At 43.3% G+C, this 25,659-nt stretch overlaps 1 long non-coding RNA gene across 1 annotated transcript in view; it reads left to right on the top strand.

Moving 5' to 3' along the window:
* Positions 1–25,459, top strand: part of LOC138687097 (uncharacterized) — a 186,587-nt gene extending 161,128 nt beyond the window's left edge. Inside the window, exons 2-3 of the long non-coding RNA XR_011326433.1 lie at positions 1,569–1,660; positions 25,388–25,459. This is a non-coding gene — a long non-coding RNA (uncharacterized lncRNA). The remainder of the gene's footprint in view (positions 1–1,568; positions 1,661–25,387) is intronic.
* The last annotated feature ends 200 nt before the right edge of the window (positions 25,460–25,659 follow it).

The following is a 25,659-nucleotide window of genomic DNA, read 5'->3' as shown; positions in this document are numbered from 1 at the left end:
GCGGGGACCTGCCAGCTCTCAGCTGTGCCGCAATTGTGCTGAGCCAGGGATTTTGACAGAAGTCTGCTGCTGTGTCTGAACACAACCGATGCCATTGCGTGACAGGGCAGCTGATTCTGTCTGGTTATCTGGGGCCACTAACATGAAGCTGTTTACAGGGGCTGAATGGTTTTGGAAACCAGCTCCTATTTAGGAGCCTATGTCATAGCTAACGACACTTCACCCTGAGCAGACTGTGAAAGCCAGCAGCTGCCAACCACGTCTTCTGAAGCCCATAGCTCAAAGCATGGAAATCTCTGCTAAGCATCTGTGTAAGGAGTAAATGCAAACATTTGTGGAGGCTTAGCAGGTCCTGTTCCCGATCATCTGATTCTTTGTTTAAGACCTGTATGACACATTGTCAGGTGTAAGTGCTCCGGTTTCAGTAGCTTATTGAAGAGAAGATGCTAAGGAAAGGTTGTAAGCAAAATTACATTTCTTGAGTAAAGGAGGAGAGGTACAAGAGCTGGGTATTTGGTAGGGTTGTTCACTATGACTTTGGCAAGTGCAGGCAAGCTGAGATTGTGTTATCATTTCATACAGTGTGGTAAATGTTTTAGACTTAAATTTTAGAGATTATTACCTGCAAGCTGAAAATATCTGTTGATGTGCCCTTGCTGAAGGGATATGTCTGCATCTGAGTACAAAAAAATCCTCCTGTGACGTATTTATCTCCAACTTTGAAGGTGAATGAAAAGGTGAATAATCTATTGGACTTGACGGTAATTTGGAAACCTTAATACATGTAATTCACTGGAAGTAAGAAGTGGGTGTCTTTGTTGATTTGCGGTGACCTTGGGCAATTTGGCAATTCAGTATGTGTCCGCATTGTTATGAAATTTCTTAGTTTTCTGAAGAAATCAGGTATGGACATCTGCCACCCAGTAAAGGAACACAAAAGGATATCTACTCATAACTGGTGTTAATAATTTTCAGCTAGTGATATTTAGTAAAGTCTGTTTGACATGTTATTCTCACAGAAGTCCCGTGCATGGCATTTTCTGAGGCCCTTGCGAAGCTGGGTGATGCACCGAGTTGGTGCTGGACCAGCATGAGCAAGCTTGCACTCAAAGCAAGAAAACAGGTGCAGAAGTGTGATTCCAGGTGCCATTCCTCTCTTCATGAAGGAAAGGGATTTCTCCTTTGGTGGACTGGCGGGGGCGGGGATTGGGCTGCATCTTCAGTGTCAGTTTGAATCTTGTCTTTCTTGCCTGCCATTTTGATGTCTGGATTTTGTAGCACGCTGTGTGATTTTACTGGGCTTGTGAAATGTACATACTCCAACTTAAAAATCTGCATGTTCCCATCTGTACCCGGAGGATATCTCAAAAGGGGGGATTCAGAAACTGGGGGAAGAAAGGTTTCATGAATTTTGCAAACTTTTTCCTTTAAGTGCTTTTCTTAATACTTGAGTGATGCTTACGAATTACTTACACCATCCGCTATAATTTAATGCGTTACACAATAAAGAGTATCTGCTGTTCTTTGTGTATTTCAATACCAATGCTTTCCTTATCTATTTTCCCCAGCTTGCCATTTCGTGCAGTAGAAGTTCTGTCATGTGATATTACTCCACACAGAGGGAAGTTGGAGCAGCCCTGCATGCTGCTTTACACCACTGGTAAGCAGTCAGAGGATTTGCTTTGGTCATAAATGCAGTTTCACAATGCGCATCTTTCCTCTCTCTTGCATGTTGAACATGGCATTTCAACAACTGAAAATTCAGTGGTTGTCAGCTGAATCGGGATTCAAATTAGTAGCTTGTGTATTTCTTTGGAATAGTGTTTTCAGGCCTAACACTGATTTGTAGGCACTCCAAACTACAGTCGCTTGTAAATGTGTGTGCGCAATTTCTGTTAACATCAGTGATGATACCATCTGCATGCTGAGCGAAGGGTGTATTAGGGTGACTGTATTAGTTGTCTTCTAGATTTTACTGTCTTTGTGCAAGCTCAGTGTAGTATTTTCCACACACTTGGAGACCTTTGCAAAATTGGGAACTGTTGCTTTGTAAATATTCGTGTTTCAGGCTGTTGTACATGTATTATCAAAACACCCAAACTGTTGTATCACAGACCATACCTGCACACATCAGTTACCTAATTCCTACCCCTGTGACTCTGTACCTATTTTACTATTCTTCTGAAGTATTTTGTGAGAGGAAAGGAAAATAAGGAATATCTCAGGATAGACTCATGCAGCAGAGTAGAATCATCTTGCCTTATTTTAAGAGATTTATTCTGATTTGTCCTTTAGCTTTGCCTTCATTGGACAGTTCATTCCATCTTCAAATAATTATCTAAAATAGGTTTCTATCTGCATATGGAAAAGGAGTCTAGACACCCAATTTTTAAGTGGCTTAAGTTATGTAAGCAGAATCCCTTTCTTATGTCCCTGCAATACTTCTGAGCAATTAACAGTTTTCCTTCCACCCCCTCACCCTATATTTTTTTCCAATGCCTTTAACTTCAGATATAGGTTTGGGCCTCCTTCCAGGAGCTGTACTTCTCAGTAATCGGTGTGATTTGTCTCATGTGGGAGTTCTGAATGAAATTACCAATAACATACTTAAATTCAGTTAAATCTGTTTCAACATACACATCATTTAGCCAATCAGTAGAGAAATCCTCTCTGCCACATTCAAGGAATGGTAATCAATACATGCTCACTAGTAACATGTCTGCAAATTTCGAAACACTGTAAGGCGTTAGGTGATGTAGATGACTTTGTCTTAGTAAATTGTATTCTGACAGCTTCGCTTAGCCATAATCAATTCCTGCCCCTGTTTTTCGAAGGCAAAGTGTTGAGCAATTTAGTTGCTTCTGACTCAGTGTCAGAAATCATGAAGCGCCCCATTCTTGGGAGAGAAGCAATCTGGACACGATCAGAAAATGAGCAGGACACGTTTGAGGTTACATTGAGAAAAAAAAATCAGTCCATTCTGGGGGTCAGCTAAATGGGTACTCTCACCTCTTAAAATGTCCTATACTGACACAGGCAGGATAACATTGTAAAAACAAAAAACTCAAACAGCTTATCCACAAAAGGGTATTTTCAGATTTGTGCATGCGTATCAGGAAGATGTGAAAGGTGACCTATGATTCTGCCCAATTGTTCTGTGCAGGAAAACGTTGAGGTTTGGCTCGTTGGGAAGGTTGAGTAAGGAGCTGTGTGAGTGCAAAGGGAGTCCTGTCATCTGGGCATACAGAGCTTCACCTGTGTGCCTGCTTCTGCAGAAGATAGGCAGGTGGGAAAACGGGGAAAATCTTTCATCTGTGTGCACTCAGTGGCTAACATGCTGAAGGCAGCATGGGGCTAGCAGGCAACTAGGAGAGATGATAGCAGAGTCTGTCTGGGATTCCTTAACCAGGCTGGCCCATTAATACCGCATGTAGGCACCCATTTTGGCCAGTGCTGAGAGGTAAAGAAAGGTAAAGCTCTCTGGTGCTTTTTCATTAGATGTGGAGGTCAGACTGCACTTGTATTTGGACGCTGGATATATTTGAGTTGAAACATAGGTATAGGCCAACATATGAAATATGATAGACAAAGCCCTGTCTCTGTCATGCAAGTAAGTTGATTAATTCCTACTTCTTTTCCTAATAAACCAGTCTCCTGCCTCCCAGTGAGCAGGTAAGGAGTGGAAATAAAGTTGCCTTTATGGCTGGAATAAAATGACTAGGATGACAAATGTGGGTCAGGATCTGTCAGCGCTCACAAAAGACCCAGAACCAATCAACCTGATTTCCTCAGCTGTGAATACTCAAGTCAGACAAATGTATAATGCATCCAGCTCTCTCTACCGTGTATGTGCAGCCTCCATGCTGGGACTACACTCCAGGCTTTTGAAGTTTAGCCAGTAGCCACTGTATTTCTGGTTGTTTAGCACTTGCTAAAGAGGAGCTCAGTAGTACCAGGATGAATTATAATTTTTGCCCTGGGAAAGAAACAGAGAAAACAAAAACCTAACCAGACCAGTAGAAAGCCTTTTGGAATAAGTATTATTTTATAAAGGAAAGATCTAAAAAGATCAGACATGATTTTTTTTCTTCACAAATTGAAGTGTGACCTGAGAAACGGTACAGTTTTGTAAAGGTTCATTAAAGTAGGAGTTGTACATAAGAATGGCTTGAAAGGAATTAATGGATAGAAAATGAAGCACACGGAGAAATCAAAAACAGCACAAAGGTTTAAGCACCCTGTGTGATGCATGCTACTACTGTAGAATAAAGCAGACTTTGCAGATGTCTTTGGTGCTTTATAATATGTCTAACAAAAAAATCTCTAAGAATATTTATAATTTCTCCTTCTTTCCTCCCTTCAGTCCCCTCTTCTCGTTCCTCTGCAACTGGTTGATACTTTGGGTGGGGGGAGGAGCACTGGTTTTAGACACATTAATTGTGGGTTACACAGTTTGCTTCATTTGCCATTTTAGGAGGCTGCATCAACATCCCACCTGGTAGTGTTGTTTACAAGCAGTTTTGCAACCTTTCCATTCTGCTCACTTATTTTTGTTACACGTAGTGTAATGATGCCATATGACATTTTAAGTCTGAATTGGTATTCCTTGTGGTATCTCCTCAGGCCTGTTATGCTTTGGGTGTTTGCGTTACCTGTTCAGACACCCACGCGTGGTGTGGTTATTTTCATTTGTGACCGAATGCAAGCTGTACGCCGGATGTCACAGGAATATATTTAGAACTTCCATTGATCTCTTAACTACAAATAATCATTATAGCTGCAAAACAAATAGTGGATCAAAAATGTGGGAACATAGCCCAGAAGATGCTGCTCACTTTTGCTTCTGAAACGCATGATGTACAGGTTTGAGGTATAATATATAAATGGCTGAAAGGTTTTTAACAAGAAAACAAGACAAGACATCATAAGGCAAGGACTGTTTGGAGAAAAAATAGCTCCGTGTCTTTGGTTCTTTAAAAAAAGAGCGTGAGAAAAAGGCAGCCATGGGAAGTTGGTTCACTTGCGTGATTCCTCAGCACTAACGTAGTACTCAATAAATCTCCTGCTGTAGTTTTGACTAAACACAGGTTTTTGCTTCTCAATACTGTTGCTATGCGACAGTTGCACAGTTTGCTTGTTCCACCCCAGAGATGGCTGCATCCTATGTAGACAGTTTGGGGAATTTATAGACATGTCCCATGTTCTGTGGGATAATGTGTAAAACTTGTTCTTATTCAGTTGTTTAATTTTATATACTAGCTATTTGTTGAGAGAAGCCTGAGTTTGGGAGAAGAGATATTTGAAAGTTTAAATCAAAATTATGTTAAATTGCAACATCCAGGTTGCAACATCCTAAATCCTGGGTCCTTGCGCCCCTTTAATCCTTGGCCTTACTTAAGAGAAAGGAAAATTTCCGAGGTCTGGTTCAATGTGAGTGTTGTTTTTATGGGAAGAAAAGTGATCCGGTGCTTCCCTACAAATTCTGGTTCAGCTCTTTTCCTTGCACAGCTTCCTTGGGTGTAATCCTGGGCAAGTCAAAGGGGGCATGTCCATGTCCACGGTGGGGATGGAGCTGGCTCCAGCACTGCTCCTTGGCATCTAGTCCTCTTCCAACAAGCCCTGCTGAGAGTCAGAGTTCAAAAATAGCCCAGCCTGAGCACAGCCAGCCTCGTGCCTGCGAGCATGAGCCATCACAGCTGCATGTCGCCGCACCATACGGAGTATGAGGTTAGGTCAGTGCTAGCTTGGGGATGCCTGCACTTGTGCTGCTTCAGACAAGCTACTCCTTCCTTAATGTCTCTCAGCTTTGGTCCTCCATCCGTAAAAAGATTGATTTCCCTTCTTCCAGGAGGTCTTCCAAAGATAAATGCATTGACGAGTATGATGCAGGTAGCCACCGCAGTACTGGAGAATTATTTCTGTATCTAAGGTTTTTAGATGTAGACGATTGCTAGTTGAAACTTGTCCTTACAAAGCCAGGAATGCTTTTAGGCCCTTCCTAGCAAAAGTTCTGGTGCTCATTAGAAACTGGTGGTTTACGTGCTTTAAATAATTGTTCACAATAATTCCTGTCCAGAAGAAATATGTAGGACATACGCAGCATTATCTAACAGCAGTGTGCAGCATACCATATTGTCTTTGGCCTTGCCGGCTCTGTACCATTGGCCAAGTACTTTCTGCAGTAGTGGTGTGCCCGCTAATGATGACAGTGGTATATTGGTAGCATTGCACAGTCTTCGAAAAGTGCAGAAAAAGTGTTTCTGGAGTTCATGCCATCGTATCACAATTGTTTTGGGATAATTATTGAATGCACACAAAAGCAGCTTTTTTTTCCCCTGCAAATGAACTGTAGTTGATGTTGTGCTATTTTGGTTTTGTTTTCTGCTTAACATTCCTCTGTAAGTGCAGCTCCTCTGAGGCTTGAAGTGAGACAAAACTGAACCAAAGTGACTTTGTTTTCTCTGTGTAAGAGGATGGACGCTGAGTGATAATGACATATTTTGCGTGTGAGCAGCAGGTGCGAGACCAAGTGTCTACTGCGGATTAAAGTAAATATGTTTTTTTCTATTTTTAACTGATATGTGACAAAGAAACGATGTTTAAATGTCACTTTCCATGGGTTTTTTGTGTGTCTATAATTATACATTCTAATGTGCCAAGTAGCTACTCACTGAAGTTCAAATTTACATAGTAAAGTTGTGCATAACAAGACAAACAAGATGCAGTCTAGCATTCATCTCCATGCATCTGGGCTGCCTCCACCCAGCAGTTACACTACCAACAAATGAATGTTTTCTGCTTTCTTGAGTTCACATAAATAGCTGTAAATTCCTATAATTAACTATGATAAGTCACTCCCCACTATTAAAACAAAGACATGTTTGTTTATCGGTCGTACTTGCATCCACCACTCTTAACATTACAGTGTCGACTGATGTTTTTTCACTGTGTTAAACAAAGCAGAAATATTCCTGTTGGGCAATGCCAGAGTCCCAAGAGCAGCCTCAAAAGCAGGAGCACTGGGCTGTTGCCTGCTGAATGCTCTACTTCTCTGCTGATGGCCGTTTCTTTTCCTTGCCCCTTACCACACCCCCTCCAAAAGACAGTAGCATTTAGGTGGGCAGTTAAGGCGTTGGGGAGCAAGGCATGGCTTGAAAGCAGAGAAGTAAATGCAACTGAGATATCAAGATGAGTTAGTTCTTATGGTGCCTAAAAATAAAGCAGTTCCTATGAACATCTGATTTTCCGTGTGTCAGGCCTACGTTTAGTCATAGGTCATTTGTAGCAAAGCTGGTCCAAACTTTACTGCCTAAATTATTTTTTTGATATTCAACTAGATTGGTAGTGATATAAAAAAATATTTGTGGCACTTTTCTGCTGAAATCTGATTTGGTTGGGAGGGGGTGGTGGTGGTTCTTTGGGGTTGGGGGTTTTGTTGTTTGGGAGTTGGGGTTTTTTGAGGCTGGGGCACCAAATTGTGCCCCAGAGCCTCACTTTTCTTCTTAATTACATTTTTATTTTATAAGCCTACTTTCAGTGCTTAGTGGAAACTCTGCTTCACTTATTTCTTATATCCGTTGTCTCTGTGTGCTGGGGTCTGTGCTCAGGTTGCCTCTGCTATGGCAGGACATGTTTTTCATAGCTTTTAATGTCTCAGAAGTAATACATCGTAAGAGATGCTGACCACAGAACTAAATTAGGCCCCCAAATTACAACTCCCATGAATACTGGAAAGGCAGGGGCAAGGGGGTAGGAAATAAAACAGTGACAGTTTTGTTTTGCCTAAATTTTCTATGGAGAAGTATTTCATAAGTTATGTCAAATTGGAAAGCTGGTCATATATCTCTCTCTGCATGGGAACAAGACCTTCTGTGGTCTACAGATTACTCAGGATTGGATGTGCAATAGTGTCAGGACGCTGGTAGCCAGAAATGGAGGTCATTCTCTACTCTGGCATCTCTATACCATCTTCTTCCCAGCACGTGAGCCTGTTACTTGCATTCTGAGTGTAGTCAAAGGTTTGCTCTTTAGAGAAAACAGCTGTAACACAGAAGTTTCTGTCTGCTGGCGGGAAGAGATTAGTAGTTGACCATCTGAAATAGCAAGGATGCTCAGAAAGTGCATTGTGAAATTTGGGGCGACTGATGGTTTAGTGGTTGTTGGTCATCAAAAAAGTATGAAACTATTTTCTTTTAAGCTGGTTTCTTTGGATAGTAAAAATAAGTCTTTCCCTTCAGTTTTTAAAAGCAGACTATATGTAGCTGCTTCCTTCCTTATGGATTTTGTTATACATAATTACCATGCATGAACAGCACAGCACGTGGATTATACAGCAAATTCTGTTTTAGCCGTGCAAACTCCCAGTGACACTGTGGGCTCTAACAGCTGTGAAGATGTGATTACAGACTTTCATGTTAATATTGGGTGCCTTAAAGACCGCTGAAGCTTGTTCCCAGGTCATCAGAACTAGAACAGACTAGCTAAGACTTCACTAAAACAAAGAGATGGTGTAGAGGATTTTCTGTGAAAAATAGAGAAAATGAAAACCATAAAGTTTACTATAGTGCTGAAAGAGTTAATTCTTAAATCTCCACCCCAGACCAAGGTGCAATTCACTCCTAGGTTCCCAGACTGTCCTTATCGCTTGGCCTCTTAAAAGTTATTAGTATCATATTTATAGGCTCCAAACTAGGTCTGGCCTCATTGTATTAGGTGCTGTGTATAATATGTGGCAAGAGACATAATACGTTGTAGGATTTTGAATAAAGACAAAAGGTAGAAGATGAAGCCATCATTCCTCATTTTACATTGAGAAACTGAGGCACAGGGAGATGCGGTGACTTGCCCCAGGCTACCCCGAAAGGCTCCATCTCCCGGGGACTGCTGCTTGCACCGCTGGAAGGGCGGCTGGCGTGCAACCACCTGTTGCTGAGCTTTTACATCCTGCAAAGGGCAGAGTCAGCGTATGGAGCTCAGCCTGGAGCTGAATAGTTAGTTTTTAAATAGAGCTTATCTTCCTGAAATAAATGCACTCTCCCCTCCTGCTTCTCTCCAAGAAACGTATCGATGGATCAATGGAATTTTTCAGCTGTAAACTCTGCCTTTGGATAAAAACAGTCAAAGGAGTTGTTTAGAGTCTCTGCCTTTTAGTCCTGGTTTCATATTCTTTCCAGGAGGGAGAGTAGAAACATGACAGTTTGGGAACATGAGCTTTTTTCTCCTCCCAACTCTAGGCTTGCCCTGGGACCAAGCTATTTTACACGAGCTCAGTACAACTGTAAAAGGAAGAACTAAGAAAAAGGCCAACAAACAATAGAGCATAGCAAAAACCCACTTAAAATATTACAGCTCAAAATACCGCAGAGCCTCATTTGTCTGTAATCTTGCTGTATTTAATGGAAAACCCTCAATTCACCTTATATTTTTATTAATCTTTGTGATTTTCCCTAATGATCCTGTTATAAAGACATCATAGCACATGGCCCAAGGACAAGGCACATAAAAAGTTAAGAATGCATTTAACTACCAGCCATTGATTAGCCTTCTTGATGAGCTTAAATACTACCTGGGAAAGGCTTTCTATCAAATTCAACTGGCTGCAAATGCATTAAGCTTAATGAAAGTCAAGATTTGGGTATATATGAATATTTTTTCTTAGAGGAGCTGCCCTTGCCATAAGCATACGAGCACTTGCTATTCAGCCTCCTGCCCCAGTGGGAAGGGGTGGTGAATGGCAATGTGTGGGACCCCTCCCCAGAGCTCTCACCCAATTCCCATTCCACTCAGTTTGCTATAAATCAGGAGAAATACCACTGGCATCAGTGAAATTCACTGGTCTTGGTAGTTCTTGTGATCCACAGGTGTAGAGGAGATGAAAAGATACTATCTCTTGATAAGATCTGGGAAAAAGTCAATCTGGGGGATCCAGCAGCAGGCTTTGGGGAGGGAGGGCAGCGTGGTTTTCTCCAGATTGCGGAAGAATTCAGTGGCAGAATCGGGAACTGAGGCCAGGTCATAGTAAAAGGCTCTACCAGACCTTCCCAAGAGCTCAGGTGGGATGTGTGTAGTGTGTCAGATGCTCCATGTTAATCATGGTAAAAATGTGGTGAGCAGAAGGATTTTGTCCTTCCCATGACCATCCTGCTGTGACAGTGAGCTAAGCTACATCCCGCTGACTAGGAATATGTATGAAAAGTTACTGGAGAGTAGGAAGATGGTGCAAACCCGTATCTTAGCCTGCCATGTGGAGGTACCAAGTTCACGTAGCCAACTCCCTACTTGTAGTTTAACCACAAGAGCATCATTTCTCAGTGTTGTTTTGTTCTTTTGTGAAATTTCTCAGTCACAAGGTCATTCTTTCAAACAGAAATATGATATTTTATCTTCCTAAGATGCAGTTCACCTACAAATATCACAAATATCCTTCTAAAGAAAGCCCATTTCCCCGCTATGTCTAAGAGGCACAATTTCACAAGGACTCCAGAGGCTGCAGCGTGTGAATCCACTGTCACGTCTTCCTGGGCTGCAGTGTAGTCTTCAGCTTCCAAATTTGTTCTTTTCTGCTCTTCAGACTTACTTAATTTACAGTAGTTTGTATACTGGTTACCACACATATTTTGTTTGGCACATTTTTTTCCAAAACCTTTCCATAAAACTAAAAATATAACACACTGAACAAACTGCTCCATTACCTAGAGAGAAGAACTTATTACCGAAACTCAGGAAAGTATGTTGTGAGGTATTCATTTTAAATTCAGCTTCTGTCGTAAAATTCTGAAAAACAAAAAAAAATCTGGAACGTGCAATTAAAATAATTGTAGGTGTGCGAATGCCTGCCTCCAAGCAAGGAATTTAATAATACATTAAAACCTTTATTTTTGACTTTAGCAAAATATACAATTATATCCATACAAGCTGCCATTGCATCACTTCTTGGGTTCATGGAGGAAACTTCACCTACTGCTATTTCTACTACATGGCATGATATTATTACAATTCTTACTTAATTTAACAGAGCAGTGTGCTCTCCAGTACACTGAACTGAAAATGACACACACTTCCCTAGTGAGATTGTATTTACTATTGATTTATCTTGCCCTAGAGAGTTCTGGTTAACATTCCAGTGATAATTGACCCTGCTCTATTTAACTCTTTCCGAAGTGCATCCTCATTCCCTGCAGTGCCTTGATGCTAGAAGACACTGAAACGCTAGTTCAAACAATAAATTTGCAGGAGACTGATTCATACAACGTTCATAATTTCTAAGATTTATAGGAAAAACAGAAGTCTCAGGGAAAGATATGATTAATTAGCTCATTAAAGTAATGGAGAATTTTCAGATCTAGGTTAGAGAAGAAGTGTCAGCTAAGCTTTCTAAGTACCAACTTTGTTATATTGCAAGCTTACAATTAGTGATGCTTTAGCAGGCATCTTTCAAACTAATAGTTACCACTGCCTACACTGGAAGAGGTATAATTTCATCATATTCCAACAGATGCAGTGCAAATGAATAGCCTCGTACTATTCTAGTCCGTGGAAGGTTCTTCTGCCGCTACACCAAGATCCGTGTTGTGCCCTGAAGTTTTTAGGTTGTGTCAGTCAGTGTAATGAAAGATGTTGCCTCTGCCTATGAACTATGCTTTGCCAGGATGACTCAGATATCTTATAATATAACTTGAAGTGCTCCCGTTTAAAAAATATGAGTTGAAAAGATCTCCCAAAACAACATTCTTGTGATGGTAACTCAGTATTCCTGGTCTTTATTATAGAGCTATCACTGGTGTTGGGCATTTACTGCAGAGATGGGACCACATGCTGCTGCTTAAAGTATGTTAGGAAGATGAAATAGAAAATACAGCATTTACTTGTGGCATTTAAAAAGCCTTTATTGTTGAATTGGGTTTTGGAGATGATAGTTCTAGGCACTGTTCTTTCTCTGATCTTCCTTTTTTCAAGAAGTGTAAGCAGCATAGCCATTTCTGAACACTTGAGTGACCTAGAGACATGTCACAAGTGAATTTGCACCCTCAGGGCCTTCAGCTGTAAGCATTGGCATTGCAGGTGGACGTGTGCGGGGTTACGGAGCAAGCCTAAGCCTCTGGTTTTGTAGACTTAGTCTGGAGAGAAGGAGCACGAATAGGCCTTGATCTGTAAACATGCATGTGAATGCAATTAGTTGTACACAATTTCACCTCCAGTCGTGTGTGTATGGGTCAGTAAGTCAGAAAGCTCCTTCCCGTGGACTTGGCGCGGAGGAGCGTGCTCGGAGACCAGCTTGGGTACCTAAGCCGAGCGAGCAGGTAAGGTACCAGTAGATGGCATCCAAGAGTGCCCATCCGTGGGGGTGCAGCTCCTCACAAGCAGCCTCTGTCCACAGCCAAAACCACCCTCCCCACCTTTCCTAAAAACACCTTGGTGTTTCCTGCTTCTGGTGTGCAGCAAGTCACCCTCCACATCCGTCTTTAACTTGCGCTATTGCTACTTGCAAGGTTTTGGAAATGCTGGCTTCCAGTTAGGTTATTGATTCTTTTAGAAATGGCCCTGGTAAAGAGTGATGTTTCTGTCAGCATTGCCTCTGTTTTGTATTCAGGCAGCTCTGGGCACAAGTGTGATTTTGTTCCTGCTGTGCCCTCCCACACAGGTGGAACTGCACCTGGATGAGTTTGAAACAGCTGCACCTAATAATGAAGAGGACTTTACCCTCTATATGGCTATATTAGCCCCAGGCAGTTAAACACTGCAGAAGTCTAGATCTTGACTCCCAACAGAAGGATTAGATGTATGGCTTCTTTTGTATGTAGTATATTTATTTATAGGTCTGCTTTTTTCACAGATGTAGGATCATCCCTTTCTTTGGGGGCTCTGGAGCATGAGCCCTGCTTGAGTGAAACCTAAAAATTGCAGATATCTTAGCCAAGATATTTTCTACTCAATGCTGTTGACGTACAAAACTGCAACGCTTTGCATTGCCAGAGAGGCAGAGGAGGTAGATGACACCTGAAAGACACTTGGGATTATGCCGTGGCTCCACCGTTGCCCCAAGGAGTGTGATTCCACTTCCGGCGGCGATGCCCTACTTCATCACGCCGTGCTTACTTGGCTAATCCCAGAAATGGCAGCCATAAATACTGATAATTGACACTGACAGTTAATACTTATGATGAGAAGAATGATTCCTCCTGCCTCCTTCTTGAAGCTATCCGGTAATTATCATGATCCCTATTTTGCGTAATCGCAGTGTGTGCCACTCATTTGCCCTCCGAACCAACAGTAATCTTCAGCTAGTGGTAATGTATGCTGGGTTGCGTACGTGCCCAGATGGGCCAGCTGTCAACACGCCAAGTAGGCGCTTGCGTGCGGCAGTGCTGTGGTACTGTTACTTAAAACACAAACCCATGAGCTGAGAGATGGGACAAAGCAAGGGCAGAGCCTCCGTTCAGGCTTGCTGCTGTCCTTCTGCAGGTGCAGCAATGTAACTCACATTACTGGGCCAAGAAATCGCCATAAGGTGTCTCTACCCCATCGGGCTGCTCCTTCCCAGCCCAGTTTCATGGCTCATTGCCATCAACGTGGCCACGCCGCAGCCTGCATGCCAAAATGATGCCGCTTGGAAATCGCCCTTGTTTGTAGGGGAGAGAGCAGGAACAACTGACACCAGCTCTGCCACTGGACCTGATGCATCATGCAGCTACACCCAGAGTTTCTGCCTCTCGTGTCTTATCCTCATCTTAAAGTTCAGAAGAGGTGGGTCAGGTGGTGAGGAAGGGTTAACGTGAAAAAGCAAAGTGCAGCATTGCTCCCAGAAGCGTACCAGAGGTGACAGGATGGCTTGCTGTGACTCCTTCAGACATTGGCGAGATGGACTTTTTAAATGCGGATTATGTAATGTGTTTGGGGACTATTTAAAGTAAATGTTACTGACAGCCATTACATCTGATAGTATTAGCAAGTATTTAGGGAATTTTTTTAAAGGTGAAGTATTGACAGGAAAGACTGTAACAGCTACTTCTGGGCCATTACAGTTTATCTTCTAAATCAGTCTGGGTTTATGGTTCACTGACATGTTTCACCCTATTACCTACTAAGGGGTGGTTAATGACAATGTGTGGCTACACATGATACTAGAGCATGTGACACAGCACATCTGTGATGCAAAGGCCTGGCAGGGAAGTGCTCCTCTGAGGAAAGCTGTTTGCAGCAGATCTTTGCAGGGCTGGGTCTTAATAGCTACATAATAGAATAAAACGTTGAATTTGATCCCTCAGAGTGATGTCTAAACTTGCAAATGGGTCAAATTCTGGTAAATCTTGGGTGAAGGACAAACCCTGGCATTACAAACTTGCCATATAATAAACAGGGGGCAAGAGCTACAGTGCTTGTAAGTGGCCTGGCTCTACTGACTGTAGTGGGGAAGCACAGGTTGGTACTTGCTGTCTCTGGGTGATGCAGAGCTTTCTCCTCAAAGGCACCACTTTCAATTCAGAACTAGATTAGTCATGAATGGAGGTCATTTTAGGGTTATTTGAGTGTGTGAGTAAAACCAGTTGGTTACAAACAGCAAAGTCACAAATAGCATTCACCTCTACAGGGGTCCTTATACACAGCCTTGTTGGAAATGTTTTTGGAAGCAAGAGAAAATAAGGACACAGCACTGCCCAAAATAACCCTGGTCTGTAAGTAATCTAAACTTGGTGTCTTGATCCTTGCTGGTCATATTCTGGTCACTAATACTATTCTGAGGTTTTAGTTCCTTTTGCATTTTTTGTTACTGAAATGAAAAGCAATTAATATGCACCTGAGCTCATCTGTCTCCTGTCGGAAGGTATTTTCTTCTTATTCTTTATCCAGAAAATTGTTTAGAGTTGGGATTTTCTTCTCCCCTCCCAGTTCCAAACCACTCCAGCAGCAAAACAGATGTGGATTCACTCACCCATAGTCACGCCCCACCTTTCCAATGTGAACTCAGTAGACTTTCACACACATATAATGGCCCAGGTGTGAACAACAGAGTGAGGTTTTGCCATGAAAACAACGTTTCATTCCCAAGGTACAGAAGTGCATTGCCATCTCTTTTAACATCTGATGACCAATTCTAGAGACCTTTTCTGGAAGCAACCAGCAGAGAGGCTGAGTTATGTCTAGGCCTGTCTCTCGTTCTTTCAGCATTGAGCTACCTTTTCACAGCCATCTTTTAAATTGCAAGGTATCTCCCATTAATCCTGATCTTGCCCTCCATTCCTGTAGCATGACTGAGTTGTTCAATAATAAAGGCTGTTCTGTTTCCACCGAAAGCCAGCCTGCTGTCAGGATGCAGGACTGCTTTGGACATTTTCTCCTCTTTGTGTTTGCACTAGATTTTCCACACCCCCAGCGAGTGCCATTCAGTCCCTCAGTTAACATTTACACTGCAATCAGCATCCTGTGCCCTGTTCTATTTTCTGCAGACATGTAAATAGAAGCCTTTTGTAAACTTCGTTTAATGATAGTGCCTTATTATGGGTTGTCTAAAACAGTGTCAAGGGATCCTGTTTCCTTTTAACTTCACCGTTTGGCTAAGGTATAATCTACAGTACGTCAACACAACACATCCCTCTATTGAGTGTAGAGGTGAGATACAAAGCTTTCAAAGCAGACAGATTCTTTTACTGTTTCTTGGTTTCCTCAAGCACTTTGTACATGAAAGATTGTTTCCTTATCTCTTGGAAAAGCTTTTGGATGAAATTAACCCCAGTGCAGAGGGTCAGCCTAACGGCCTCTGAACTACTTAAGTCCTACTTAGAGCTTATTCTCAGAGCTTAAATTGGACTTGAATGGTGCACAAGGTGCATTTCCCTCCATGAATAGGTAAAAATGAAAGGTATAATAATTTATATATTTATAAAATATTATTATATAATAATTTATATATTACTGACTGGATCTATTTTACATGGCTTTGTGTTGGGGGAAGGCAAGTCACTAACTGCATGCAGCTTTCAGAAGCTCTCCAGCAAACATGGAGAAACTGGGCCTGCCTGAAGAGGAGCTGGTCACCCCTGCTGCTGCCACCGTGCTTCACGATGTGGAAGCGCTTGTGTTATTGCAGGTGCTGATAGCAAACAGGGAGTAGGAGGAACAGGGCTTGCCACCAAAGGCCCAGATCCCATGCAGCTGGTATAGGGGAGTGCAGCCTTAGCCCCTCACCGGGCTCCCTTGGGGGTGACACACACCCTGCGGCCATTGACAGTGGGAAACCTCAATTTTCAGCAAAATCCAGGGAAGCAACTACAGGTGCTCTCTGAACACTTCTGAAAGAGAAATGTTGGTGGCTTCTCACACTGTGTTTTCCCTTTCAACCCCTGCAATGAATTACACAGCTCTATGTCCAACTAGAAGAAATGTAGATAAAATCTATTGGGAATTGCTGATTAAACTATTTCAATCTACAATAAGGATGTTTGATACTGAAGGAATAGTCTCAAATGTCTCTTATTTTCCTTCTTGAGAACTCTAGGTAGGGCTATTCATTGTTTTCTATTGGGGCAAAATAAATCCAAAATGCTACCCTAACATGAGTCTGTGGACATCACTGGTTAGGTACAGGCTATATGGGAGAATCATGCCCCAGATGAACACCAAAGGGACCTAATAAGGCATTTATCCATCTTGGTTTTCTCCAGCCAGCTTTGCGGTCAGCTGGGGCAGGTTGCCTGACTGCTGCCTGTGGTGTACCTATGTTTCAGCCAAGAATACGGTCCTCCTGTTACCAATTAGGTCAGCCTAGCACTTGTCAAGTCCTAAATTCAGGTTGTCATTTTGGACATTTATAAATGGAAACAAAGCTGTGTTTCTCCATCGTGCTTCTAAATAAGTTCAAAAACAATGCTAAGTCCATTTTAAGCATCGGGTCCACCCAGTAATCTTATTTCCCTTTTTGGTAAATTGATCGTTCTGTTATAATGTGCGGCCTCAGAAGTTTCAATGATAGAAAATCACTTTCCCACCTTAGGATCTGTGAAGCTAACCTTGCTTGACCATCTAGTTCAGGAAGTTCATTTGAATGTACTCTTATAGTAGAGGTTGGATAAGGGACAGTTGCATTGTAAGTGGTGTGAGTTATTTCTCAATATATCTGAGGTTCAGTTCAAGTGTGAGCTATGGAATTAGGACCTTCATCTCTGAATAGATGCATGCTGCTATGGACCTTCTCAAATCATCTCTGTCCCAGTGTGGTGAAGAATTTGTAAGACCAAATGCCAATACTAATTTGTTGGTACTGGCAAATCCTTTTCTAAGAATTCAGATTCTGAGGCTGAGTACTTTATAGGTTCCAAATAAAATTATAGAGGTGGGTAGTTAGCACATCTGGGGTGGTACTCAACTATTTGGAGTATCTGGTCCTTGGAGTGTGCTTCTGATTGTATCTAGAGTCTTTAGAGTCTTATGCATTCAAGGTAGTACACAAAAGCTCAGCTCATAGGAGCAAGCAGGAAAGATTTGCAGAAGCAGCATCTGGCACTGGTAAAATACAGAACATGTTTAGTGAATGTCAGTTTTCTTTCTGTAATTCAGGTACTTGGGTGTCATTTCTGTCTCATCCACTCAGCTAATGAATGACACGAGGGGGTCTCTTTCCAGTAAATCACAGCAGTGGTAGCAGTACGTACAAGCCCGCTCAGATACTGGAGGGAACCAAGCCATGGGGGAGTGGAGATCCACACTGACTAATTTGCTGGGAGTGAGCCCCACCCTCAGCTGGAATCCCTGTTAATGTAATAATCATCCAGAACTGGGAGTGTTAATGGCAAAAAAAGCCCTGGGAGAACAAGCACTACAGGAGGAGGTGAAAGATGTGGGCAGATTAAAAAATAGAGCGCCAAATTCTTGGCTGGAGTAAATAAATAAAGCTCTTTTGAAGCTACTGGCGAGACACCAGGTAACCTGACCCAAAATTTGTACAGGTGGGTGAGCCCTTGCAGGACAAACCTCCATATGTTTGTCATTACTTCAAGATATCTTATAGCCACTCAAGCCCTGCTCTTCCACAACCTTCCTCTTCTGTTGTGCAGAAAAGGGAGCAATGTGCAGAAAGCTTCTCCTCTGAGGTGGTAGTGTCATAATATGGCAGCTTTGGATGAGGAAGGTCCCATCTCCTTTTCCTTGCAGGTTTTTCTGGCATGCAGTAAAGCCCCATGGAGGGTGGTGCTGGTGGCAAGAGGAGCTGCTGTGGGAATGGGCAGCGGGAGTCGGAGGACTCTGCACCCTGCCCCTGCAGCTGCACAGGCAGAGAGGAGGCCATGCACAAAGTGCTGTGTGAAGGGGTGTTTGAAAGTTGGCCTGACATGCAAAGAAATGCCTTTCAGTCCATCCATCCACCTTGCAGCGTTCCTTAAACCTACTAAAAAGACAGTCCTCCAGTAATAAAAAGGAAAACAAGTAAACCACAAATCAATGTAATATTTGACTTGGCTTTGGGAGCTATTTCTCTGAAAATGTTTAAGGCTATTATGAGTAACATGGTGTTCTGCTTTCTGCTAATGTAACAGCTGAAGAAAAATGCATTTTGCTCTCAACTTGCTTATTAGTCAATGGAAACTATAACCACAAACAGTACAGCTCCATTTAACCACTGCATTAAATATTAAACCCGAAACTGTCATTACCAATTATTTTCAATAGGGCATAATGGTTTGGGGGTTAAGTAATATGGACTAGGAGCCAATGGATCAGTCTAATCAAATGAAAGTATTCCTAATGGGATAGTGCTGTGTGGGAAGGTGCAGTGATGCTGAACCTTGGTTTCTAACACTGGGACAATTTGATGTCAAGCATTTTCCTGCTTTTTGTTCCTTCATGGCTAACTTGTTCTAATGCTGTTGATGAGGAAGGTGATTCAGGGAGGCAGAGAGACCAAAAGCCTGGAAACTTTTAGGTTTAGCATGTGTATCTTCTGACAGGACTGATGGCCAGCATATCACCCCATTCACTCTGCAAAATGCTTGTTGAGCAAGATTAGAATTTCTCTACCTAAAGAGACATAATTGGATTGAACAAACCCTGTGGTGCCTGTTCTTAGGAGGAAAAGGCTGAACGCCCTGTTTGAAGGTTGTGGATGAAAAGATCCTATTAGTAGTTAGAGGTGCTCCTGTACAACATCTTATATTTATAAATAGAAACTTATAAATATGTATTTAGTAAAATCCTGCTCACATTAGAAAAAGCCAGTGGCGATGGTCAGACACAGCAGGCTGCATCTTTATGGCCAGGTTAGCAATCTGCTGGGGGAAGATTTTCAAGTGTTCTGCATCTAAAAGTGTAAGTAAAAACATTTAGTGTCTAACTCTGTCCATGGCAGCAGCAGCAGGCCGTGCAGAGACCCATGTTCGGCTCTGGACCTGCTCCTGTATTCTCCAAAGCTCTTTGGCACGTGCGTGAAGTTCTCTTCCAATTCAGGCAGAAATTAATGGGGCCTGGCCTGGCTTCTTCTGTAGGCTGATGGACCTTGGATGCTCGGGCTTCTCAGTTGTCCACTGAGAGCTGCCAGGCAGCGGGCAGGCAGGGTCCTGCCGAGCCAGCGCAGCCAGAGCCTGCTGGTGATTTGTCTGGAGCTCAGTGCGTGCAGCAAGTGTCTGTGAAATACGTTAGATTCTCATCTGCCTCTTCTAGTGAAACCAGGTTTTGTCAGAGAGATTCCTGACCAGGGCTAGCCTTATTGTTCTCATGGTTCAGCTGAGGTCAGTAATGCATGTAATCAGTACCAGGGTGTGGATACATCTGGCAAGTAATGGCAATACCCCAGCCTGTGAAGATTTTCCTCTGAATGACAGTGCTATAATTAAGTCTCCAAATTCAGGACTCTGAGCCAGAATTGAAGTTCGGGAACTTCATAGAGGTAGGGGCCAGCTGTGAAGCTCATCTAGGGATGTGGATTGCAATTTCCCAAAGCCCTGGGGCAGTTTGGTTCTGGGGGAAGATGCTCAGGAGCTCTATAAAGAGATTGAGCAAAGATAGCAAGTTCTCTCTCACAGCGCTAGACTGAGTAAACAGGTTTGCAATAATCAGCTGTTGACAGATCGCAGCAAAACACCTGTGAGTGACTAAACTTTTCAGCCACTTAGTCAGAGCTCCAGGAAAACTTGGTGCTGATTCTCAGAAAAGAGAAGCAGATCTTCTAACATGCTCTGTATTTCTTGCGACTTTCTTCTTTGGCCACAATAAAATGCCTATGGATGAAGCTCATGGAGGTTCATCGAATTCATTTGGCACCAGTTTAAGCCTACATTTAAAATATGTCAGATGTAACACTAATCTTGGTGCAACCACGCTGTAATTAGTGTTTGGCTCACCATACTTCAGTAAATGCACCTGACTCAGCTATTTCACAGTTAGATATCATTATGCTTTGAAGCTGTATTTACCATCTGCAGCTGAAATATTTCCCTAAAAGTATCCCATAAACAATAAGGCATCAGCCCTACTGTGTTGCTTGTGCTTTGTTTATATAATGACCCAGATGCATACCCAAAAGGTGACCATTTGCTTCCAAGTGTTAGGGCCTCATATGTTACGGGATATGTTTTTTGACTGTCTGAAGGGGTGGTTTCACAGGGCAACAAAGAGAAGTTCCTAATTCGACCTTTTGATAAATTACAGGCTCCAATTGCAGAGCCATTTTAAAATGGGTATAGTGGGAGGATTTTGCTCAATCGCTTGAGAACAAGATGAGTGTAGAGTGGACAAAATAACTGCAATATGCTTCACGCAGGGATCTGTGTCAAAGCTTGGCTGACCTCCAGACTAGACCCTCTGGGCTAGTGCTGGGTGTCACGTGGAGGTGCAAAGTTCAGACTGTCATACTTTTGGTGGTGCGCACAAACCCCAGCATGAAGGCGACCTCAGGTCTGTGCCCCAAAGGATGTCACAGGGCTTTACACCTGGTCTTTCCCACAGACTGCCGGAAACCAGTGCACAATCAGCACAGTGTCATAAGCCTTCAAGAGTTCATCTCCAGTCTTGCATTATTTGCTTAAAGTTCTAGCTTGTGGATTCCAATGGTGAGGAAAGTATCTCAATTTGCATGTAGCAAGAGAGTTTTTAGTTCTTATGGTTGTGGAGAAGAACCTGAAAACATAGAGCCACAGAATGGTTTGGGTTGGAAAGGACCTTAAAGGTCATCTAGTTCCACCCCTCCCACCATGGGCAGGGACACCTTCCACTAGACCAGGTTGCTCAAAGCCCCATCCAACCTGGCCTTAAACACTTCCAGGGATGGGGCATCCACAACCTCTCTGGGCAACCTGTCCCAGCGCCTCACCGCCCTCACAGGAAAGAACATCTTGCTTGCATCTAATTTAAATCTACCCTCTTTCAGTTTACAAGCCATTACCCCTTGTTCTATCGCTACATGCCCTTGTAAAAAGTCCCTCTCCAGCTTTCTTGTAGGCCCCCTTTAGCTACTGGAAGGCTGCTGTAAGGTCTCCCCAGAGCCTTCTCTTCTTCAGGCTGAACAACGCCAACTCTCCCAGCCTGTCTTCATAGGAGAGGTGCTCCAGCCCCCTGATCATCTTCATGGCCCTCCTCTGGACTTGCTCCAACGGGTCCATGTCCTTCTTACATTGGGGGCCCCAGAGGTGGATGCAGTACTCCAGGTGGGGTCTCACGAGAGCGGAGTAGAGGGGGAGAATCACTTCCCTCAACCTGCTGGTCACGCTTCTCTTGACGCAGCCAAGGATATGGTTGGCTTTCTGGGCTGCAAGCACACATTGCCGGGTCATGTTGAGCTTCTTGTCAGCCAACACCCCCAAGTCCTTCTCCACAGGGCTGCTCTCAGTCCACTCATCACCCAGCCTGTATTTGTGCATGGGATCGCCCTGACCCGTGTGCAGGACCTCGCACTTGGCCTTGTTAAACTTCGTGAGGTTCACATGGGCCCACCTCTTAAGCCTGTCAAGGTCCCTCTGGATGGCATCCCTTCCCTCCAGCGTGTTGACCTCACCACTCAGCTTGGTGTCCTTGGCAAACTTGCTGAGGGTGCACTCAATCCTACTGTCCATGTCACTGACAAAGATGATAAACAGCACCGGTCCCAATACTGACCCCTGAGGAATGCTGTTTGTCACTGCTTTCCACTTGGACATGGAGCTGATGGCTGCAACTGTTTCAGTGGAACCATCCAGCCAATTCCTTACCCATCAAGTGGTCCATCTGTCAAATCCATGTCTCTCCAATTTAGAGACAAGGATATCATGCAGGACAGTGTCAAATGCTTTGCACGAGTCCAGGTAGATGACATCAGTTGCTCTTCCCTTATCCACCAACACTAACCCTGTTGTAGAAGGCCACCAAATTTGTCAGGCACTATTTGCCCTTAGTGAAGCCATGTTGGCTGTCACCAATCATCTCATTAATTTCTATGTGCCTTAGCATAGTTTCCAGGAGGATCTGCTCCACGATCTTGCCAGGCACAGAGGTGAGACTGACTGGCCTGTAGTTCCCCGGGTCTTTCTCTATTCCCTTTTAAAAATGCGGGTTATGTTTCAGCTTTTCCAGTCAGTGGGAATTTCCCTGGACTGCCGCAACTTCTCAAATATGATGGATAGTGGTTTAGCCACTTCATCTGCCAGTTCCCTCAGGACCTGCAGATGCATCTCATCAGGTCCCATGGAATTGTGCACCTTCAGGTGCCTTAGATGGTCTTGAACCTGATCTTCTTCTACAGCGGGCGGTTCTTCATTCTCCCAGTCCCTGCCTTTGCCTTTTGTGACTTGGGCGGTGTGGCTGGAGCACTTGCCAGTGAAGACTGAGGCAAAAAAGTCATTGCGTACCTCAGCCTTCTCCATGTCCCAGGTAACCAGGTCTCCCATATCCTTCCAGAGAGGACCCACGTTTTCCCTAGTCTTTCTTTTATCACTGACGTACCTATAGAAGCTTTTCTTGTTGCCCTTGACATCCCTGGCCAGATTTAATTCTTTCTAGCTTTCCTAACCTGATCCCTGGCTGCTTGGATAATTTCTCTGTATTCCTCCCAGGCTACCTGTCCTTGCTTCCACTCTCTGTAGGCTTCCTTTTTGTGTTTGAGTTTGTCCAGGAGCATCTTGTTCATCTATGCAGGCCTCCTGGTGTTTATGCCTGACTTCCTCTTTGCTGGGATGCATCACTCCTGAGCTTGGAGGAGCTGATCCTTGAACATTAATCAGCTTTCTTGGGTCCCTTTTCCCTTCAGGGCTTTATTCCATGGTACTCTACCAAGGAGATCCCTGAAGAGGCCAAACTGCTCTCCTGAAGTCCAGGGTAGGGAGCTTGCTGTGCACCCTCCTCGCTGCCCTAAGGATCTTGAACTCCACCATTTCATGGTCACTGCAGCCAAGGCTGCCCTTGAGCTTCACATTCCCCACCAGCTCCTCCTTGTTGGTGAGAACAAGGACCAACATGAACTTTAAAGGCTCAAAACCCAGAAGGCATTTAGGTGTGATTTATGTGTGTGACTCCTGCTTTATGGTTTTTCAATGCTGAGGGCTAGCAACACAGCCAGCTTTGTTTTATGAGGTAAAGCAAAGCTGGAACACTTCAGATAATGGAAAGTCCCTGGTAACACCGATACAGCTGGTTCCTGTACTGCTCCCTGCTGCAGCTGTTTACAAAAGGGCTCGTATCTCGGGTGCAGCACCTCATGCATGCCCTAGTCCAGCTTGAAGTTGGAGTTGTGGAGTGTGTGGACAGTGCAGTGTCCACGCACATGAGCCCCTTGCAATTGGGGGTAGAGGCATCCCAAGTATTGCACTGAAAACATGGAGCTGGCAGAGGCGAGTGTGGGCCATGGGCAGCCCACCACCTCCGTGCAGGGCTGCCTGGGTGCTTTGCACACAGGCAGCTCAGGGTGCCTGTACTTGTATTAGCCTATGTCTGCAAACCAGATCATCTGGCCCCAGACAATATACTGATCACATGTCGATGACTGTATGGAGGAAAAAAAAAAAAAAAGACGCTTTTTCTATAGAGGTCAGATATTCTGACTGGGCATCATCTAACCCTTAATCTGTGGATCTGGGCTGTAGGCTTGGAAAGTGCTTTACTCACTGGCAGAGCTGTCTGCAGATGTGTCTACACATCTGCTGAAGTTTACAAGAAAATATGACCCTTGTGCATAGATCCCTGGACTGAGTGGGGTTGAATTTCATTCACTGTGCACAGAGAGATGATGGACACATGATTTTCAGTGCCAAATTAACCCTTCAGCATGCAGTTTTGCCTCTTTGCGTGTACTTGACACATATTGGGAGGGTAAACTGTAGATCAGCTTTTCCTTTATTATGTTTTCAAGAGTCTGAAGATCCATATTGGCACCTTATTGGGGTCTTTTTTCTTATTTCCACTTCAGTCGTGTACATTTCAGACACTCAGAAATCATGAGATTTGCTTGAAAATAGTGAGAGTCTGTCTGGATAGATTAGGAATTTGGGCTGTTTAACTTCCCAGCCATTAGGCTGGATGTGTTTCACGTCTTAAACCTTTGTTCTACAATTGTGGGGCCAACGATATTCCTTGTTGCTGCTGTTGGTACTTGTATTTGCTTTAAAGGCCCTTATCCTCCTTTCCCTCCCAAAACTCATGTGCATGTGAACTGGAAATGCACATTCTCACCCGGTGGTTGTCTTGTGTAGGTACAGGGTAGTTACTCCTCTCTTGCTGCACAGTGTAACCTGCCATACAGTCAGAGCCTGACTGTCCTCTTAGTTACCGTTCACAGATTCCTACTGCATGCTAATTTTTCGGCTGTGATTTCTTCCTGTCGCTATATGAGCACTTCTGTGTATTTATTAGCAGCAGGATGCAGGTATTGTGTGGGGCATGTGCAACCGGTTCTGAGCAGTAAGTCTATCTTTTCTGCCCTGGGTGGGTGCTCAACTTCGTTCCTAATCTGTGCTCAGGTGTATACAGCTGCTTCAGGGAAAAGGTGCAGCCAAATTATAACATTTCTTTGCAGTCGTATCAATGATAGTGTAGGTATAAAACTCAAGAGAATTATATCTTTAATATCTACTTTAACGTGGCAAAAAAGATCAATTTATCTGAATTGGTACATTTGCTTTATTTGAAACTTTAAATTCATCACATTTCCAGGAAACTCTAAAGTAGCGTTTTACTGGGCTTTCTCTTTTCAACCACCAGGGAGACCATCTCTTACTAATTCAATAAAATGAGAGTTCTTTTTTATTATTATTTATTTTAATACCAACCATAGCTATGATATCTGTGAAAGGAGCTGCTGTGTTATTAAACTTCATAATAAAAATGTAGCTCCCTCTTCTGCTGACCCAGATAAGTAGTTGTTGATGTTATACAGAAAAGAATTTACAAGCATGTGTTCAAAACTGCAGCTGACTTCTTTTCATTTTCTCTTATTGCACAGATTTGTGAATATCTGACCAAAATTCCTTATATGTTTCTGCGCTCAGAATTACAGCTAGCAGCATTAACTGGGTGAGCATTTCATAAATATGAATGGTTTGCATTTTCTAAGTATACTAATATTACAGTCCAAAATAAAAATGTGCTCTAATTATGATGCTGCAATAACTGCATAGTGTTATTAAGTTAACGTTTATGTCTAAATTGTGTTCCGTTCTGCTATACAGGGAGAGAGAGTGTAGTCAGTTCTTTCCTCAGGCTTTAGTGCAATAG

The sequence above is a fragment of the Haliaeetus albicilla genome, chromosome 10 (assembly GCF_947461875.1).
Source record: "Haliaeetus albicilla chromosome 10, bHalAlb1.1, whole genome shotgun sequence".
NCBI classification, from domain to species: Eukaryota; Metazoa; Chordata; class Aves; order Accipitriformes; family Accipitridae; genus Haliaeetus; species Haliaeetus albicilla.
The sequence above is the reverse complement of the archived record's forward strand: the minus strand, read 5'-3'. Positions and strand labels throughout refer to the sequence as shown.